Source organism: Phascolarctos cinereus, unplaced genomic scaffold (assembly GCF_003287225.1).
Source record: "Phascolarctos cinereus isolate Bilbo 61053 unplaced genomic scaffold, phaCin_HiC Scaffold_7;HRSCAF=346, whole genome shotgun sequence".
In the NCBI taxonomy this organism is placed as follows: domain Eukaryota; kingdom Metazoa; phylum Chordata; class Mammalia; order Diprotodontia; family Phascolarctidae; genus Phascolarctos; species Phascolarctos cinereus.
The window spans coordinates 160,907,367-160,926,884 of NW_027556180.1; positions in this window are offsets into that span (position 1 = coordinate 160,907,367).

A 19,518-nucleotide genomic window follows, 5' to 3' on the forward strand; every position below is an offset into this window, starting at 1 on the left:
TGCCATCTCCACTGTGTGGGGTTAGCCTACCTTAAAGCTTTCACTTTAAGAAGCTTTTGTAAACTGTTCTTTTAGAAGTCAAACAAGCTTGGTAGCCATGGAATAATCCAGGGAGAACTTTTCTTTCTTTTAACTTCTTCTCTCTCCAACCTCCAAGTAGACAAACCCATCTGTCCAAGTAAATGATTCCACAGAGAGAAATTACAGTGGAAGTGTTTTCCTTAACCTGAGACATTATCTGAATTGAATCTTAAGTGAACATGCTAGATTTCCAAAACCCACAGCAACCACAGGCAGACAACTAAACCCTGCCACCTGGAGTGAATGGTCTATTTTCCCCTTTGCCAAAAGGAAGCAGGGGCTTCCAGTGTCCACCTCCCCACAATCTGGCTATGGAAACTTTTGGCTGATAAATTGTTGGGACCATCAGCCAGTTCAAGAAGGCAACTAAGCCCAGGATGATGACGGCTCCTTTCACTTAGCTCTTTACAGAGCTGGCCTGTGAGCAAGTTGGCATAGCACACTCCAAACAGGGCTAAATAGCCAAGTATTCGAAAAGAGACAGCAGTTAACAAAGTTACAAGTCACAGAAAGGACAAGTTACAAGAAAATAAAAATAGAGCAGAAAGGAAGCAATTGGGAAGGGGAGGGAGAGGGAAAGTAGCAGAAATAGTAAGACAGCACTGAAGAGCCTAGCCAGTCATATCTTTTGCCTTGGGGGGACAGGTAGTCCGTGTGAAAAGGTATGAAAGATAAGTTGGAATCTACTTTTTCTATAAATGCTTGAATCTCAGTCAGTGGGGCTACCCAGATTGATTTTATACACACACATACATATGTGTATAAACAAACATGTATACATATATATGCATATACATACATGTGCTTATCTATGTTACATATGCCTCAGATGTGATGAGTCTGATGATTCACAATTTAAGACTGGAAACAAAAATTTATTTCAGTTAAAAGTGATTTGCTGCGGTTTTTTTGTACCTGTATATGTGCAACCCATCAGCAGTACCCATGATTCTTCCCTGCTTTCTTTGTGTGTTTGTTGCCTCAGAGACCTGGTCTTTATGTTTCTAAAGTCCTCTTTTCTTTCTCAGAGCATGGTCTCAGAGTGTGGGAAGTGTTCACACCACTTTTTATTAATTTACAATGGAAGCGAGAGGTAATCCACATGATTCCAAAGAGAAAAACAGCGATTTCTTGCAGGTGTGTGGGCAGAACTCACAGGTGCTGTTGGAAATCTAATCTGGGCACAAGGGTTTACCCTTGTTGGCACATAAAAGGCATATAATCCTTCAAGGGGTTCTTCACCTGATATCGCATTTGTTAACATTGCAAGAAACTGTTTGGCCCTTGGTATGAGGCTTGGCCAGGGCATAGTAACAATGCGAGATTATTTTACATTAGGGAAATCACTTTGATTACAATTACGGATGCATAATCTTAATAACATTGTGGAAGCCACTGCCCTATGAAAATATGTACTGAAACATAATGCTCCTGATCCAACATAAAAGAAGCTTTCACAGCCATTCACACACCTCTCTAGGTAGTTCCTCTTTCAAACTGTTTACAGTGATGAAACTAAGTAGGTTTGAGTCATTTACCTCAGTAGTCATGGCTAAATTAAAAGCAGTTTTTTCAGAAAATGGTGGTTTGCAAATTGTCCATCTGATCACGCTGATCAGATTCACTGTGGAATGATTCCATTATTCTTATGCCACATAGCATGAGGGTTACTAAGTGAAGAGTAAAACAAGCAAAAAAATTAATAAGAACCTCACCACTATACAAAGTTTTACGGTTTAGAGAATGCTTTCCCCACTACAACTCTGTATAAGGTAGCTTGCTAGTGCAAGTATGGAAGAACTGAGTTCCAGAGAAGTTAAGTGATTTGCCTCATGTAACATAATGAGTCAATGACAGAGCCAGGATTCAAACCCAGGTCTTTCTACTCCAAATACAATGTTCTTTCTATCACTCACACTCTATTGAACTGAGACATTTTGAGTTTTTGAAGTCAAGCATTTTCACAACATATTTTACCTTTTAAAGGGATGTATGACATGAAAAATCTAAATTCTTTAAACCTGCAGATCTTTTAGATGCCTACATATTTCAGACTCCCACATATTCATTTCCATTATGCATATACATATATTACATGTATATATATAGTTATGCTACAGTTTCAGCTATTCTAAATACAGTATAAATTTGCTGAAATACTGTAACGATGGCACCAATATATAGCATTTCTTTCAGTCAATTAAAAGAGTTTTGTGTTTACTTGATTCGTTTTTAAATTGTTCTAACATGAACACTTAGTCTAGAAAATAAATATAATTTAATAGAAGGAAATAACTTTCCCCAAGATTTAAAAAATAAAACAAAACAGAATTATCTAATATTTGGTATATTCCCAGGTTTTCTCTGAGTCAAAATTCTAAAATATTTTTTCACTGAAAGGTATTATATTCAGATTTTTTATCAAAATCACATTGTAAACATGGTATCACTATACTGGACTATTTGGCATGTATAAGCTTCTTTCCAGCTCTAAAATTTTATGATTTGATGGCTCTGGGGAAGAAAACTTATTCCAAGGTGACTTACTTACCAACATTCCAAAAGATTATCCTTATCACCTATAATCACAGAAACCCAGAGATGGAGGGACATTACAGTTAGCAACATTCCAGAAGATTATCCTTATCACTTATAAGGCACAGCAGAATCACAGAAACTCAGGGATGCGAGAATGTTCTAATTGATATCTGAACAGGAATCATCTCTGCAACATTCTAGATAATTTGTCATCCAGTCCTTACTTAAGTATCTCTATTAAAATATATCTCACTCCCTACTAAGTTAGCCCATTACACTTAGAAGACTGCCCTAATAGTTTTGAAGTTTGTTTCGTTTTGTTTTGTTTTTCCATCAAGCCAAATTCTTCTCCTCTGAAATACTGGATTCAGTGCTCCTGGTTCTTTCTTCTGGGACCAAGAACAAATCTAAATTCTCTTCCATATGCCAGCCTTTTATTTTAGTTTATATTATTGCGGACTTGACAAAATCATAAAATTAATATTTTCTCATATAAAGAACAGAAGGGGGAATTGTACAGGAAACTGTGAACCTATAATCTCTATAGCTTAATTTTTAAATATGCATTAAGCTAAACAAAGTGGTTCCAGCACTTCCTTGTTTGATTCCCCTTCTGGACTTCCTTCTGTTTTCTTCCATTTATTTTAATGTTTTAGTGATGTTCTTTTCTTCTTTTTTTATTAGCATTATCACCATTTCTCCATTCTCCCCTCATAACTCTACCAACCTCCCCCCCCCAAAAAAAAGACCTCCCTTATACCCAATAAGTATAATCAAGCAAAGTAAATCTGCTGGCCATGCATGACATCCTTTCCAGTGTTTGAATACAGTTTACATAAATGCTTATTCCCAAGGAAACAAGCATTTATTAAGCCCCTACTATATCAGGAATCAAGATTTACGATTATTCTACTTTTTCTGTGGAAAAATATTCCCAGTTTCTGTATCCCCAGTTTCCCTTTATGACATTCTTTCCAATTCCTTCACTCTCCTGGTTGTCCTCCTTTGGACACACTTAAGTTTCTTGATATGTTGTACTTAAAGGAGAACATAATTCTAGATAGAACTATGGCATTCCTCTCTTAATGTAGTCTAAGATCACAACAGCCTCTTTGGCTGTCGACTCACTGTTGAATCACGGAGCTCTATACTTTTCCCTATTAAATTAGATTTTATTAGGTTTGGCTGATCGTTCTAGCTCATCGAGATTTTTCTTTTTTATCCAGACTCTTTAATCCTTCCCAGATTCATGTTATCTGCAAATTTGACAAGCAGACCATCTAGGCCTTCATCCAAGTCATTCATAAAAATGTTAAACAGTTTTAGGCTGAGCACACATTCCCTGGGGCTACCTTTTTCCAAATTAATTTCAATAAAGGTAACTAGGTGAAGCCACCAGGTCAGAACAGCAAGACTTCAGTTCAAATCTGGAGTCAGACACTAGCTATGAGACTCTGAGCATGCCACTTAACCTCTGTTTGCCTCAGTTTCCTCATCTGTAAATTGGGAAAAATAGTAGCCTTACTTCCCAGGGCTGCTGTGAGAACCAAATGAGATAATAATTGTAAAGTGCTTAGCACAGTGCCAGACACATAATAGGTACCATATAAATGTTAACTATCATCATCATTGTTAATTTCTTTGAGTCTGGTCATCCAACCATTTCTCAATTCATCTAATTGCATTCTCATCCAACTCACATCTCTCCATTTGTCCTCAAAGTTAGCTTTAGATGTTTTATTAAATTACCTTAGTTACGATAGGCAAGAATGGAATTCCCTTGTCAGTTTTAAGTCAGGTTTTCCATTGTGCAGAATCTGCAGCAGTATTTCCCTAGTTGTTTATCACTGTAATGGACACTCACTTTGGATGCAAATTTATTTTGTTTTCTTGTGCCAATGAAGAAAAGTTAAGACAAGCAAATTTACACACAAATATCCTCTGTCTGGTTTCATTTGATCGAATAGGAGCTGATTATTTTACTTTAGGCTATGAAAGACAAAGCAAAGAAGAAGTGCAATGTGAGCATTAAAAAAAAGTTATAATACTAACAAGAGGACAGAATTAGAGTTAAATTTTTAGGATAAGAAAAGATAGAGATAGGGAGTCGACTTGTGGCTTCATTGATGTAATGAACTCCATAATTACAATGACCAAGTTTGTTAAAGGAAAGGTGTGAAATTGTGTCTTCTTCATCTTTGCCAAGGTAAAAGACTATGAGTGTAGAAGATTGCATATACTATCAGCCTTAGTTAATGAAGTGGTTAGTGTTGCTGAACTGTTTTTTTCCCCCTTCTCTTTCTCTGCCTTATTTTATTGTTGTTAAAAATAATAGCTACCATTTATATAGCACTTTAAGGTTTATAAAGTGTTTACATATATTATCTCATTTGATTCTCACAATGACCTTATTATCCATGCTATCTATAACTAGAAAATCTGAATAACTTGAGGGGAAAAAAAACAACCTAGAAAAATTGTTTCTATCAGCCTCCTCAGACCTCATTGCCCTGGGTAGGTAATTGTGTTTGGGAAAAGAGAAAGTGGGAAATGGCTAGTAGTTAATACTTTATCATTCAGAGAGGGCTTTTTCCTGTTTCCATATGAAAATATTTTAATTTAAAAATAATTCTTCTTTCATTCTTCCAATTATGTTGGCTTAGAACAGATGATCATTACTTTTTCTTCTTTGTTTTTCATTCCTTGTATACCAGCCCAATTTTTTCACCATGCTTCCAGTCTTTATTGCCAAACTGCTCACCTCTGTATTATGAGTTCTTTTGATATTCAGTGACGACTCTCCAACTTTTCCTTCCTTTCCTTCTGTCTCCTCTAAAGTTTATAACCAGCCACGCTGACGCTTCAGTCATGGGAATGATCCCATACAGTTTGGTTAACTCCACTTGCTTGTTAACACCCACATGGCTTGTTATAAGCAAACTATACCTCCATTCAATTCTTGCTGAACAAGAAGAGCTTGGATCTAGTCATTTTAGCATATGAATCATCTTTTTTAGTCATTTATTATTATTTTTTTTTAACAATAATTGCATCCTTCTTAATTTTTACTTTGGAAATGTCTCCAGAAGCTGGGGTATTTAGTGGTGATTTGTTTGGCCATCAACCCAGCACACTGGACAGGTCTTCTGAGAATGATGTATGAAAGGACATGAATAAGAAGAGAAAGCATGGATGGGTTGTCATCTGCACCAGTAAAGGGAGGGTCCATACTATTGAAATCGTGGATCCATTGAAGTATTATACTATAGTATTTTAACATATTATCAACAACTTCAACCCATATTAATGAATCACTCTGAAAAGAGCATGAAGAGAACTCTGTGTGCTCTTCTCTTTGTAGTTTCTCCAAATCTTACAAGTTTTATATAAAGTAAATTAATATTCTAATTATTTAATAAATATCATATATTCCTTTTTCATCATAGAAAATATTTATTTTACTGTTTCTTGAGCTTCAAAATAAGATAGTCTTCTTCAATTCATTTATTCATGGCTTGACCAAATAATTCTTTGCTCTACTTCATTTGGCACAAGAAAAAGATGAGAGAACATTAATATTTACCTACTCTGTGTCTCCCAAAATTATCTGAGTTGCAAATAATCTTAAAACAACTTTCAAATACTTTGTCCTCATTTGAACAGTTCTGGGCAAGGTGCTACATAACACCAGTTAAACAGTGATGTTTTTCCTATTTGTACCTGTTTTTTGGCACTTATTAGTGTTATTTGTTTTTAAGTGGACTTTTTCATAGAATATGTCCAGACTAGATATGAATGTGCTAATTGAAGTATATCAAAATGGGTTAAATTTGTCAACTGTATTCTTTGTTTGATTATGTTTTCCTTACCAAAAATGGATTTTTTAAAAATGTTGTCAGGAATGAAAATAGTAAAGAAAAAGAAATCATTGGCTACATATGGAAATGTATGTCACATCCCATTCCTGCAGTCCACCAACATCTGATAGGAGGCAAGCTTCATTATCAAATCCTCTGAAGTCACAACTGGTGTCTTACAATGTTGTTTTCCTTTTCCTTTTTATGGTCAACATGTAAAATGTCATTCTTGAATTACAGATATAGATGCTTTGCTTTTCACCAATTCATACAAACCTTTCCGAGTTTCTCTGAATTCTTCATGCTCATCATTTCTTACAGCATTATATTCATGTACCATAATTTGTCCAGACATTATACAATCAATGGGTACCCATTGATCAGAACTTGAAGGAATTTCAGCTCTTCGTTATAACAAAAAGTACTGCTATAAGTATTTTTTTATATATTGGATTTTTCCCTCTGTTTTTTGCCTCCTTGGAGTAAATGCCTGGTAGCTTTGTTTCCCAGGTAAAAAGTATGTATCATATTGTAACTTTTTCAGCATAATTCCAAGTTGTTTTCCAGAACAATAAGACCAATTCATAGCTCTCCCAATACCACATCAGTGTTTCTGTGTTCCCATAGCCCCTCTAACAATAATTTTTGTCTTTTACCATCCTTACCAATCTTGTTGGTGCTTGAGAAAAAATTCAGAGTTGTTTTAATTTGTATTTCTCTATTATTGGTGTTTTAGAGCTTTGTTTCATATGGTCTTTTTATACTTTATACTTTTTATACTTTTATACTTTAAAGCTTTTGAAAATTACCTATTGCCTATCTTTTGACCAGTTATCATTGGAGAATGGCTCTTATTCTTGTATATTTTCATCAATTCCATATATATCTATATGTCCATATGTAGATGTGTATCTATATATCTATCTGTGTGTATATAAATATATATGTATATAGATAAATAGATATCAGACCTTTATCAGAGATGCTTTCTGCAAATATAGAAGTATATATATGTATATATGTATGTATGTATATGCGTGTGTGTATGTATTTTTTTTTAACCAGGTAATTGCTTCTTTCCAAATCTGGCTGCATTGCTTTTGTCCATGCAAAATCTTTTCAAATTTGTGTAATCAAAATTGTCCATTTTATCTTCATTTATCTACTTTCTACCTATCTTATTTGATTAAAATTCTTCCTCTAGCCACAGTTGTGTGAGGTTACTTGCTCCATTCTCTAATTCACTTATGACATAATCATTTAAATTTAGATCATATATCCATAGTTAATTGTGGCATATGGTATGCAATGTTGATCTAAACCTAATTTTTAACAAATTGCTTTCTAGACTCCCCAACAGTTTTTGTTAAACAGTCTTTACTGCAGTAGTTGGTGCTCTTGGGTTTATCAAACATAAGACCAGAGGTGGGGAACCTACAGCCTCGAGGCCACATGTGACCTTCTAGGCTCTCAAATGTGGTTCTTTGATATTTGGATTCAATCCAAAGGCCACATTCAAGGACCTAGAGGGCCACATGTGGCCTCGAGGCCTCAGGTTCCCCACTCCTGCACTAGACTCCTACGGTTGTTGCTTCTTAGTCATGCTTACCTAATCTGTTCCCTTGATTGACATCTATTTTTTAATCAATATCATATAGTTTTGATGATTATTGATATGCAATATAGTTTGAAATCTGGTCACTTTGGGCCCCCTTATTTCTACATTTAAAAAATCATTTTCTTCAAGGTTCTTGACCTTTTGTTTTTCTACACAATTTTTTTTTAGTTTTATGAAGTAATCCTTTTGTCATTTTTATTTCATTATCATACTAAATCTATAAATTAATGTAGGTAGTATCATAATTTTTGTTTTACTGGTGTGATCTAACCATGAACATTGAATATCTTTCCCCATATTCATTTTTTAAAATTTTGACTTCAATATTTTCTAAATTCTTGCTATATATGGAGTACTATGTTAAGCAAAAATAAAACAAAGAAATAAGACCCTCACATTTCCCTTTTGGAGTTTACTATTTGGAAAGGAAGTATAACCCATAGACAAATAGCTAGGATACATAATAAGCGCATAAGAGAAGTACAATCTAAAAACTATATGAGGTCCAAGATGGGGAAGTTCATGACCAATTGAGAGGATAAATAAAGTCTTCAGGATGTTGGTGTCATTTGAGCTAGGCCTCAAAGAACAGGTAGAATTTTAAGAAACAGCTATAAAGGGAAGAGGACATTCTGGATTAAGAATAAAGAGACTTAAGGAATAATACCAAAAAAAAAAAGAGGCAAGAAAACCAGTATGTGAGGGAAAGGGGATGAGTAGTACAGTTTGACTGAAACATAAAGTATGTACAAAGGAGAACTGTGTTGAGAAGCTTAGAAAAAGTAGGGTGGTATTAGATTATAGAACTCTGAATGATAGTCTGAGTTTATTCACTAGAAAGACGGTGAGTGGTTTGAAACAAAACACTGGCGTGACCAGACCTATCCATAGAGAAGATTAAGGTGGGGACAGTACGAAGGACAGAAGGAATGTCTTACTAAAAATTAATGAATTTTTTTTAATTGAATTGTGTGGCATTTAGAGGGTGAGGGGAGAGAAAGATCTGAATAGGGGACTATTGAAATAGAGTGATATCTGAGAATACAAATTAGGGGGCAGATTTAAGAAATCTTGGGGAGGTAGAATCAATAAAACTTGATACCTTTATACTAAAAGTTGGGAATGAGAGACTTGGAAAAGTCAAAGGTAATACTGAGGTTTCAAACATGAGTAACTCTACCTACAAAAATAAACAAGTTTAGAAAAGAGAGCAAATTTTGAGGAAAAGAAAATAACTTTGGTTTGATACATTGTTGAGTTTAAGATACTGGTGGGACACCCAGGTAGAGATGCCCTATAAGAAGCATGAGGTGCCAATTTTAATATTTTTCTCTCATTTTTACTACTTTTGCTATTTCTGCCATTATCCCTAAAGCAGAGAGGCAGACTGACATAGTGGATAGATGGCTGCCTTAGACTCCTGAAGACCTAGGTTCAAACACCCCCCCTCTATATTACATGCTATATGCCTGGGTTAATTCATGTGATATCTCAGTGTCCCAGGCAACTCCGTAAGATTTGCAGAGAAGGTGCCAACTTACATTACGAGGGTTAGTTTCCTCATCTGGGTGTCTCCTATGTCAATGTAGTCACAGGTATAGTCCTTAATCCCTTCCCTTTCCCCACTTTAAAGTATTGGGATTTGTCAGGGCTAGAATATAAAAATGAGAAGCACAGGACATAAAAGCATCATTGATACCATGTAATAAATAAAACATTGGAATTAGAGTATTATAGCTTTGAGAAAGAAATGGTGCCTGTTTCTTCTGATGTACCTTATTTCTTATCTTACTTTACATTTCCTTCCAGGACTCCTTTTGCTTTATTTTAGCACATAATATTTCTTTTCAGGCATAGCTTCCTTTGTTCTACTATCTCTAAATTTCATTCTGGGACATGGAAAGCGAAGGATGGGTCTGGCCAGGACCGGGAAGGAGTGCAGCCAGATAAGAGTGGGGCTGACAGATAATGTAAATCAGTTAGGCCAGCAGTGACATCCAGAGAGATCAGTTAAGTCAGGAATCAGGTGGGTTCTGTGGATTAAGGTAGGCCAGATGTAGTTTAGATGAACACTTTCTCAAACTATAATAGTGCTGATCATACATTTACTGAGAATCATCAAAGGAGACAGAGATTGAGAGACATAATGAAAAATCGGATCCAGTAACATTCTGAGTCTAGATAACAGGTATCCTTGTAGATAATGAGGATCTTCCCAGGTCAGAGGACAGAGAACATCTTATTCCTCCCTGCCTCATTGCTTTTATCTTCAAAAGCTGAATGCTTCATTATTCTAGGGGGCTTTGAGACAATTGTCAAAACAGAGTATATGTGCTTTTTGTGCTAATTTCTAGATATTGCCACCACCACTCTATTTTGCAAACTTTTTTTTAATTCCCTCCTCATTTTCCTACTCCAATTCAAGTGCTTCTTCATTATAGAGCCTCGTACAGTAATAGGTACTTAGTGGAAGGTGAGGATGAGGTATGCCTCACAGTATGCCTGGGTAAGCCCACTCTACAAGAACGGCAAGTTGAGGAAATTCAGCAAAGCAGGGATACGGTACCAAGCAAGAGGCTTGGACTGGTACGAATCTTGGGTAACAGACATGGGTGGTCCAGCAAGAAAAATAGAGCTTCTTACTGACACAAGGGGGTTTGTAGGATGGAGATTTCTTATATGCTATCTGACTAGGAGAGGATGTGGTCTCCAATTGTGTTCCAAGTCCTGAGCCCTCAGTTGAAGGCAAATAAATTCTCTTGACTCAAGCAGAGGAATGAGAAGGTGGTGAACAAGTCAGTTTTTAAAATCTCTCTGCCTTACTTCTCCCTAATTTGGGTAGATACAGCCCGACTTCACAGAGCCATCAGATTAAATAAAGAACATAGGATAGGAGAGTTAGAGTTGAGCTTGACTTCAGAGATCATCTTTCGTGTAGCAGGGATAGCTAACAGGACAGTTTCAACTGGAATGGACAGCGTATGATAAGGAGCAATAGGAAATAAGACAGGCAAAGTAGGTAGGAATCAGGTTGTGGTCTGTAAATGTCAAGCTGAAGGCGATGTATTCTATCTTAGAGGCAATAGGGAACCAGATGTTTCCATTTTTCTCTTTGAATTAATCATGAAGCATTTATTAAATAGACACTATATATCTAGTGTTATTACACTAAGCTCTGTGGAAGACAAGAGAGAGGATACCGTCCTGGGCTTACTGTCTATGTAGGAAGACAAAACATATTGTAGCAGCTGCTCCAGGAGTATTTTCCCAACATTCACTTGTGCTTGAAGATTGTTGGGTCCCCAGAGAATGGCAATTACTTTCTGGTTAAAGCAACAGCCTGTGGGTACTCACTCTAAAAGTACAGCTCTTGAGGTTCCACTCTTGTGCTTAGCTCCTAGCAAAGGCATTTACCAAGATGTCATTTTAAGAATGTTAGCTACAAAACATTTCCCCCACAAATCTGGGGTACACACTTCCAAAAAATTGTAGCTGTTGCTCAGTTGTTTTGTTCATGTCTGACTCTTTGTAAAGAGTCCCATTTGGGGTTTTTTTGGCAGATTACTAGAGTGGTTTTCCATTTACTTTTTTAGCTCATTTTAAAAATAAGGAAACTGAGGCAAACAGGGTTGAGTGACTTGCCCAGGGTCACACAGCTAATAAATGTCTGAGGCCAGATTTGAACTCAGGAAGATGATTCTTCCTGACTTCAGACCCAGAACTCTATCCACTGCACCACCTAGCTGCCCTCAAAAAAACAAAACAAAACAAAACACATGTGTATGTATATATATATTTGAAGTACAATTGTAGTGAGGCACAATCCATAGAAAACACATGGTAGCCAGGTCCACTCAATGCCTTGTACTGCTCAGTGTTAGAATCTTTCCTCTTTGTGGAGTCCTCATCATTTTAACCAAGGATAGCTATTTTTGAGTCCACATTAACATCTCATCATCTGTGATTATATTTACTATTGGGGTGGGGGGAGAGGCCAAGGGAGAACACAGTGACAGACTAAGTTCCCGCCCTATACTATATTTCTATAAAACAATTAGGAAATCATACAAAAAGTATACGCCAAAGTGTTGAATTGAATGGGCTGAATAAAAAGTAATGTTTCAGAGAAGGGAATGGTCATTGTAGACTGTGTAAAGTAAGTAAGGTTTCATGGAGGAGGTGGGGATTAAAGATATGTATAAAATAAGGGTTAATCATTTTGACGCTATGAAATCTGCTTGTCATCTAATAGGGTTGGATGTGTGAATTTAGCCATAGACAGGTTTTTTTATTTCTCTCTAACCACTGTGTCTAAAATTCCAGTTGCTTATTACCAGATAAATAATGGCAACATGGACTCAGAAAACAGATTTTCCTTAGATGTATATAACTGATATTCACCTATACTTCTATACTTATACATTATAACCTATACATTTATATTAGTTGGAATTTTTCTGTGGAAAAAATATTTAATGAAATAGCACAAGTATTTGATTACCATATTTTGCTAGGTATGTACCAATTTAAAGATACAATATGGAGCAAGATTTAAAGATATGCCACCACTTAGGGACAAGTTAAGGATCTTCTCCCAGCAGATTTAACTACTTTAATCACTGCTTAATTTAACTCTGATATTCTTCCAGACCTACAGCAAAAACCTTGCTCTCCCCTTTCTTCCCAGAATCTTGAGTTTCTGGTGTAGTTTTGTAGATTTTTCCAGGTTCTGTACTTAAAGACTCCTGTAGATCTTTAACTATCTGTTTGTTCTTATCAGAGCAGAGATTTCAGTTTTCCTCTTTATTTCTGTTAATTAGCTCTGAAACCCAGAGGAGACTATCAGTCTACTACTTTTATGGCCAACAAAGAAACATCTCCCTGTGAGATCTTCCTTTATGGCTCAAGCCGAAAATAGAACCCCTAGTATATGGACTCAAATACGAGAAATGATTTTTTTCTGCGATGACTGGCTACATAACAATTAGGAAGAGGTTATCCATGGGAATCAGGTCAAAGGACCCTTTGCTTTCCTGTCCTAGTTAAGCTGTACAGCTTGAACACTGAGGTAATTTTGCATAGAGAACACTTCCTTCATCTAACCTAGCAATGCCGGGTCTGGCCTTCCGCAAGTTTTCGCATGCCAACATGTATGTGAACATCATGTAACACAGTGGGAATAAATATTTTTAAGCAAAATTATGTAGTTGTTTCCTTGCAGAAGTACACAACAAAAATGAAGTAGTAGGGGGAAAAATAACATGGTTGGGAGCTTGAAGCTTCTCATTTGCAAACAGCATGGATGCGCCGTAGTACAGAGAATAGAGACCTGGCTTTATAGTCAGAAAGATTTGGTTAAGAAGCTGCCTCTGACTCATGCTGGCTGCGGGATGAAAGGCAAATTACTCAACCTTTCAATGCCCCAAGCAGCACTTTAGACTTTGAGATGCTCATATGTATCAGTGGAGGGAGTTTCTACAAGGGTAGAAGAAATCACAGGTGAGCACTACAAAAAGAAGGTTGTCATGCTTTTATTGAGTTAAGAAATCAACAACCGCTCTTACAAAGAAATAACTTCTGCCCACTCCCAGTCTCAATCTTTTGTGTCAGAATGTTTTGTCAATCAATGTCTGCATCTGCCTCAGTTATAAAACCTTTGAGTCCATGAACTAGCTCAACAAACGCATTCCAGGGGAAGATTAACTGTCTGCTAGCAAAATGTACACAAATTGGGCACATGTAAAGGTTAAACTTCTGCCCTTGCTTACTAGTTTTAAAAATATGTGGATATATTCATCCTTCTATAATGCTTATCACCTTGATCCAATAATAAAGAGGACGAAGTTAGTCTTCAGTGCCTATCCCTCCTTTCAGCTTCTTGTACACTTCCACACCCCTTCATAGTATGTTTCTGTCCCCACTTCTGGGACTCGATGACCTCATGATATTTCAAACTGCCTAACAGGGGTGGGGAACCCCATCCCTGGTAGTACCTCAATACCAGTAGTATACTGATAGTACCTGAAGACCTCTACCAATCCTGAAAGTCCTCTCAAAACTCCAAAGCTCTCTATAAAAAACACTTATCATGCCATTTCTTATTCCCACAGGACCTTACCCTCCTTAGTAAACAAAAATAGTATTTAATATGTTAGTAAAATGACTGTTTTCTGTTAATTTGATGATTAACTAATATGCTTCTCCTATCCTAGTTAAAATGCATGACTCTTTTAAAAGGTCTTTAAGACATGGTGGTAATTCCAGGAACTTTGAACTCTGTCAGCCTGTTAAAAGGGATATTTTTTGATGGATGAATGGCTTTATATGCTTACTCAAACACTCACGGCCAGGTAACCAAGAACCTTACTGATGTTTAAGGCCAACTCATACCCTAGAATACTTCGTTTGGCTCCCATGTGTCCTGGTGCTCTGTGGGTGCTCTTGCCAGCCACTTCTCTATGCCTTGACCCAAACCTCTAGCTAGGTGATATGCTTGGAACATCTCTGCATGTACTTCTATGTATATCATTCTAGGTACAGTGTTGGAATAGCAGGAGCAATTAGTAGATATTAAATATCATAATAGTAGTAGTCATAAAATCACATTGCTCTTTGTATACTTCTTTATGCTGTTGTTGTTGCCAGGTTTATTATTTTAAAGAATAAACCTGAAAAACCAGTTCTAACTTTGAGCCTAAGCTAACAGTATTTTAGTATCAAGTACAAATTGGAGCCAATGATAAATCCAAAGAGGTGAATTTTCTCCCTTCTATGTTTTAAAAGAAAAGACAATTTTTTCCATTACTTTTTTGAATATACATGCAGTCTTGTTCTGTTTAGTTCAATACAGTGCAATGTATTCTTATATTAATTGGATTATCATTAAAATATAAATTTGTTTTTTAAACTTCTCGATAATTTTATTTTTTTTATTATCAACTTAAAAATCACCAACAAATACAAACTTTCTATATATAAAGAACCAGAAAGAGAATTACACATGAAACCATAAGTTTCTGTTAAGGAGGGATTTTTTAAAAGTGTATATTAAATTTAACAAGGTTGTCCTGTTTGTGAACCCTTCTGAACTTCTAAAAGATGTCTTGGTTATGAAAGTATATAGGCTTAGACAAGTTGATGGGGAAGGACAAAATGTGTCCACAAATAAAAGTATTGGTGTCAATTATTTGAAGCATTAGATTAGATTAGATAATGCACTTATAAAATGCTAACTAAATGCCAGACACCTTGCTAAGCCCTGGGAATACAAATACAAGTAAGAAGAAAGGCCAGCCCTGCCTTCAAGGAGCTTCCATTCTAGTATGAAAGGGAGTTGAAAAGCTGGGAAGGAGGGGCAAGAGGGAGAAGAGGTATCATCCACATTGGAGGAAAGAGAAAAAGTCCGGAGAGTCAGAAGCTGAGCCAAATTAGAAATGAGCATGGCTAGCATGGGTTATTCCCTCAAATGGAGGTTCCAGGGAGGGACTCACCATTCAGAAGAGGAGACCACAGGAGAGGAAGTATTTCCAGTGTGAGAAAGGAACTGGGCCATTTGTGGAAAAGTCTGGAGAGTCAGGAGCCAAGCAGGGTCAGGAGTAAACCCTAAATTACAGCTCATAAAAGAGTTAGCAAGAACCCTGTATTTGAAGTCATAGGATTCTAGATTTAGATCGGGAAGGGACCTCAGAGATCATCTCATCCTGTCCAATCATTTTATAGATGAGATCAACTTAAACCTTGTTGGTCAGTCATTTCAATCATGTCCAATTCTCCATGAACCACTTGGAGTTTTCTTGGCAAAGATACTGGAGTGGTTTGCCATTTCTTTCTCCAGCTCATTTTCCAGATGAGGAGACTGAGGCAAACATGGTTAAGTGACTAGCCCAAGGTCACCCAGCTAGTAAGTATCTGAGGCCAGATTTGAGTCTTCCTAACTTCATGCCCAGCACTCTGAAGCTTACAGGGATTTAATGACTTACGTCATATTCCTTTTACATGCCAGAGTTAGGGTTTGAAACCGTATCTTCTGATTCTGTATTCATCCTAGGGCTTGCTATGTGTCTCAGGAAAGCTGGGTTCAAATTCCAGCTCTGAGACTTATTACCTTTGTAACTTTGGGCAAGCTCTTTAATCTCTTTGGCACTGGTTTCCTCATCTTTAAAATGATTGGGTTAGATGAGATTATTCCATAAGGACCCTTCCAGCTTCAATTCTTCTGTATAAATTGCCATATGGCCACAAAATGGCATATATGAATTATCTCATTTTATCCTAATAAGAACAATATGAGGTAGGTAGGACCGATACCACTATTCCAGCTCTATAGTTGGAGAAACAGGGGTGACTGTCCTGCGTGAAACTGCTAATAAATAACTGAACTTGGATTCCAACCCAGGTCTGTTGACTCCAAGTCTAATGCTCTTTCCACTACTGTATGCTGTTTCTCTATTGAAGACGGGTGTTTAGAAACTGTGGATATGGTTTTGTATGTTTTGAAAGAATGTTTTACTTAACCAGTCTTTCTACACTAGAGACCAATAAAACACCTCTTAAGCGAGGTGGAGAGAGTATGAGCAACACTGCCATTGGTAGCATACCATCTGCTTCCTGACAGAGTGAAAAGTTTCATTGGGGGTGGTACCCATTGCCTTCTCTTGTAACATGAGCTTTTTCTGGTGTGTGTGTATGTGTGTGCATGTGTGTATGTTTAGTCAGGCTTGGTTTAAATCTCCCATAGTTCACATACACAGAACACATTTCTCTGGGAGCTCTTTTTCTGGCTTTGAAATTACCCAGAAAGAAGGAAAAGTTTAAAAGAAAATGAATGGGTATCATTTTTCTTCTTGGCTATCACTATTAGCTATTGATTATATGTGTGCAGAAATAATTAAAAGTCTATGCCCAGTTTCTCCATTCCTATTAGAGGAATGAGACCATAGCATAAGGGAGAAGGAAGACAAAAGAAAAATAAAGTATCCTTACCTTTAATCTTCATGAACTCTACAACAGAAACAGCATACATATAACAACATTGTGTTTTGAGGTATCTGAAAAGTATTTCCTATCTTTGAATAATTCTGATGTTGGCCTGAGGTGACTTGAAATTCTAGTGGGTAAAGGTAATAGAGGCACTCTCAGTTTACACTCAGAAGATTCCAATAAATATGTACTAGCATCTTTTTTATGATTCCCCCCAAAAGTAAATATACATATACATAGTACCTGGACCATATTAAGCATTTAATAAATGTTTTGGGGGGGTTTTTCCTCTTAGCAAATGCTTGTTTGCAAAACCATCTTGGAAACAGACTTTAGAAATCATTAGGTATACACACATCAGATTTATTCTGCAAATTTTATATTGGCCCACCTCAATTATCATATATAGCCTCTCTGTTAATAGGAGGAGCCTGATACACAATTGTGAAGTAGGCAAAGATTGTCTTTAAGCCCTTCTACCCCTTTTGTTAGCTTTTTTCCTCTTTTTGTATGAACCTTACCACAGACACTCAGTAACATCCCCCACCCCAACATATACATCACATGTGCTGGAACTGTACCACCCTTCTTCCTCCATTAAAACTTACCTATCCTTATTCCTCCAGGGTGCTATAGGTAATTTGTGGGGGGGGAGGACAAAGTTATATACACACACCTAATTCATGATATGGTATTAATTGATGATAAATAACTTGTCTCAGGTATATTTTTTATTTTAACAAGGGACTTCTTTTATTTTGCCCACAATCAATGCTCAACAAAGAATAAGAATAAGAATCAATATCTGTTGAATTTATTACCTGAATGTGACACAAAAGTAGTCAAAGAATATTAAGTAGAATAAAGTATAAAAGTAGTGCAAAGAATATTCCACTTACCATAAAGGAAAGTTGTTATTGTTGTTGTCCAGTCATATCTGGCTCTCTGTGACCCCATTTTGGGGTTTTCTTGGCAAAGATAGTGGAGTGGTTTGCCATTTCCTTCTCTAGCTCATTTTACAGGTGAGGAAACTGAGGCAAGCAGCGTGAAGTGACTTGCCCAGGGTCACACAACTAGTAAGTGTCTGAGGCCAGATTTGAACTCATGAAGAAGAGTCTTCTTGATTCTCAGCCAAGTATTCTTTCCACTGAGCTACTTAGGTGCCCAATAAGGAGAGTCTTGGGTTCGAATCTGATCCCTGACTCTTGCTCGCTGTGTGACTATGGGTAAGGTACTTCCTTGAAACTAAGTTTCCTCATCTATAAAATAGAGATCATAATACCTGTTGTAGTGGGCCTTTTTTGTGATGATGAATGGGAATGTCATAAAGCGCTTTGTAAACCTTTAAGTGCCATACAAATGTCTATTATTATTATTGCCTTACACGTGTATGTTTTACATTTCTCCAAATGTTAAGCACTCTCATGTTCATTACGTCATTTGATCCTTTATCTTCTTACACTAAAGGCAAGAATTCCTGATGATATAATTTCAGACATTGCTGCAGACCTGTGGAAGTGTTTGTTTTTGTTGTTACTTTATTAATTATTAACAAATTTGTTGTTGTTAATTATTTTGGGAGGAAGTTGTCCTTTGGTAGTGTCCACCAAATCATACCACATAGGCTATATACACACTGAACCTCCCCACACATATGTCACTGCTCCCATATTGCGATGTATAAAACGTTTGAGAATCATAATTTCTGAGTAATTGTTTATTTTATTAATTATGGATAGCAAGTAATTAATAAAAGGATTGGTCATCTGGCCATCTCTTGTGAGCCAAAGACAGATCATGGTGGTCTACTGACATTTATATGCCTTTGGAAGAGTGGGTGTCCTTGACAGATGGCAGTCCACTCTGATTGCTTAACAATTAATTAGAGCATGAATATTATAAATCAAGGTGGATCTATTTTAACGAGGGGTTGTTGGGTGACATGACTTTATGTCAGTCTACTCCCAGACTACTCTCAGGCCCTGGTAATCTAGACAAAGGCTATCCACCCTACTCCCATCCCTCAAGCCTGAGTAGCTTTATCTGTTGATCAGATCAGATCAGGTGAGTGGGGTCTGGACCATATTGAGGAGAACGTTAATCCAATCTGCCCTACTCTTCAGGGGGCTGATTTGACCTAGTAGAGAATGAGGAACTAGGAACCGGGAAAAAGTTAGAGCTCTCCCTCAGTAACAAATGGTTATTAATATAAGAGAGAAATAATAATTTCTCTCAATTTCATTAGATACAGGGAAGTATAAAGGAGGCAAAGACTGTCCTCGAGCTCTTCCACCTCTTTTACAGTGACCCTTCTTACTCTACATGATGAGAAAAGAAATAAGCCATGGGGCAGCTAGATGGCACAGCAAATAGAACTCTGGCCTTGGAGTCAGGAGGACCTGAGTTCAAATCCAGCCTCAGATACTTAACACTTACTAGCTGTGT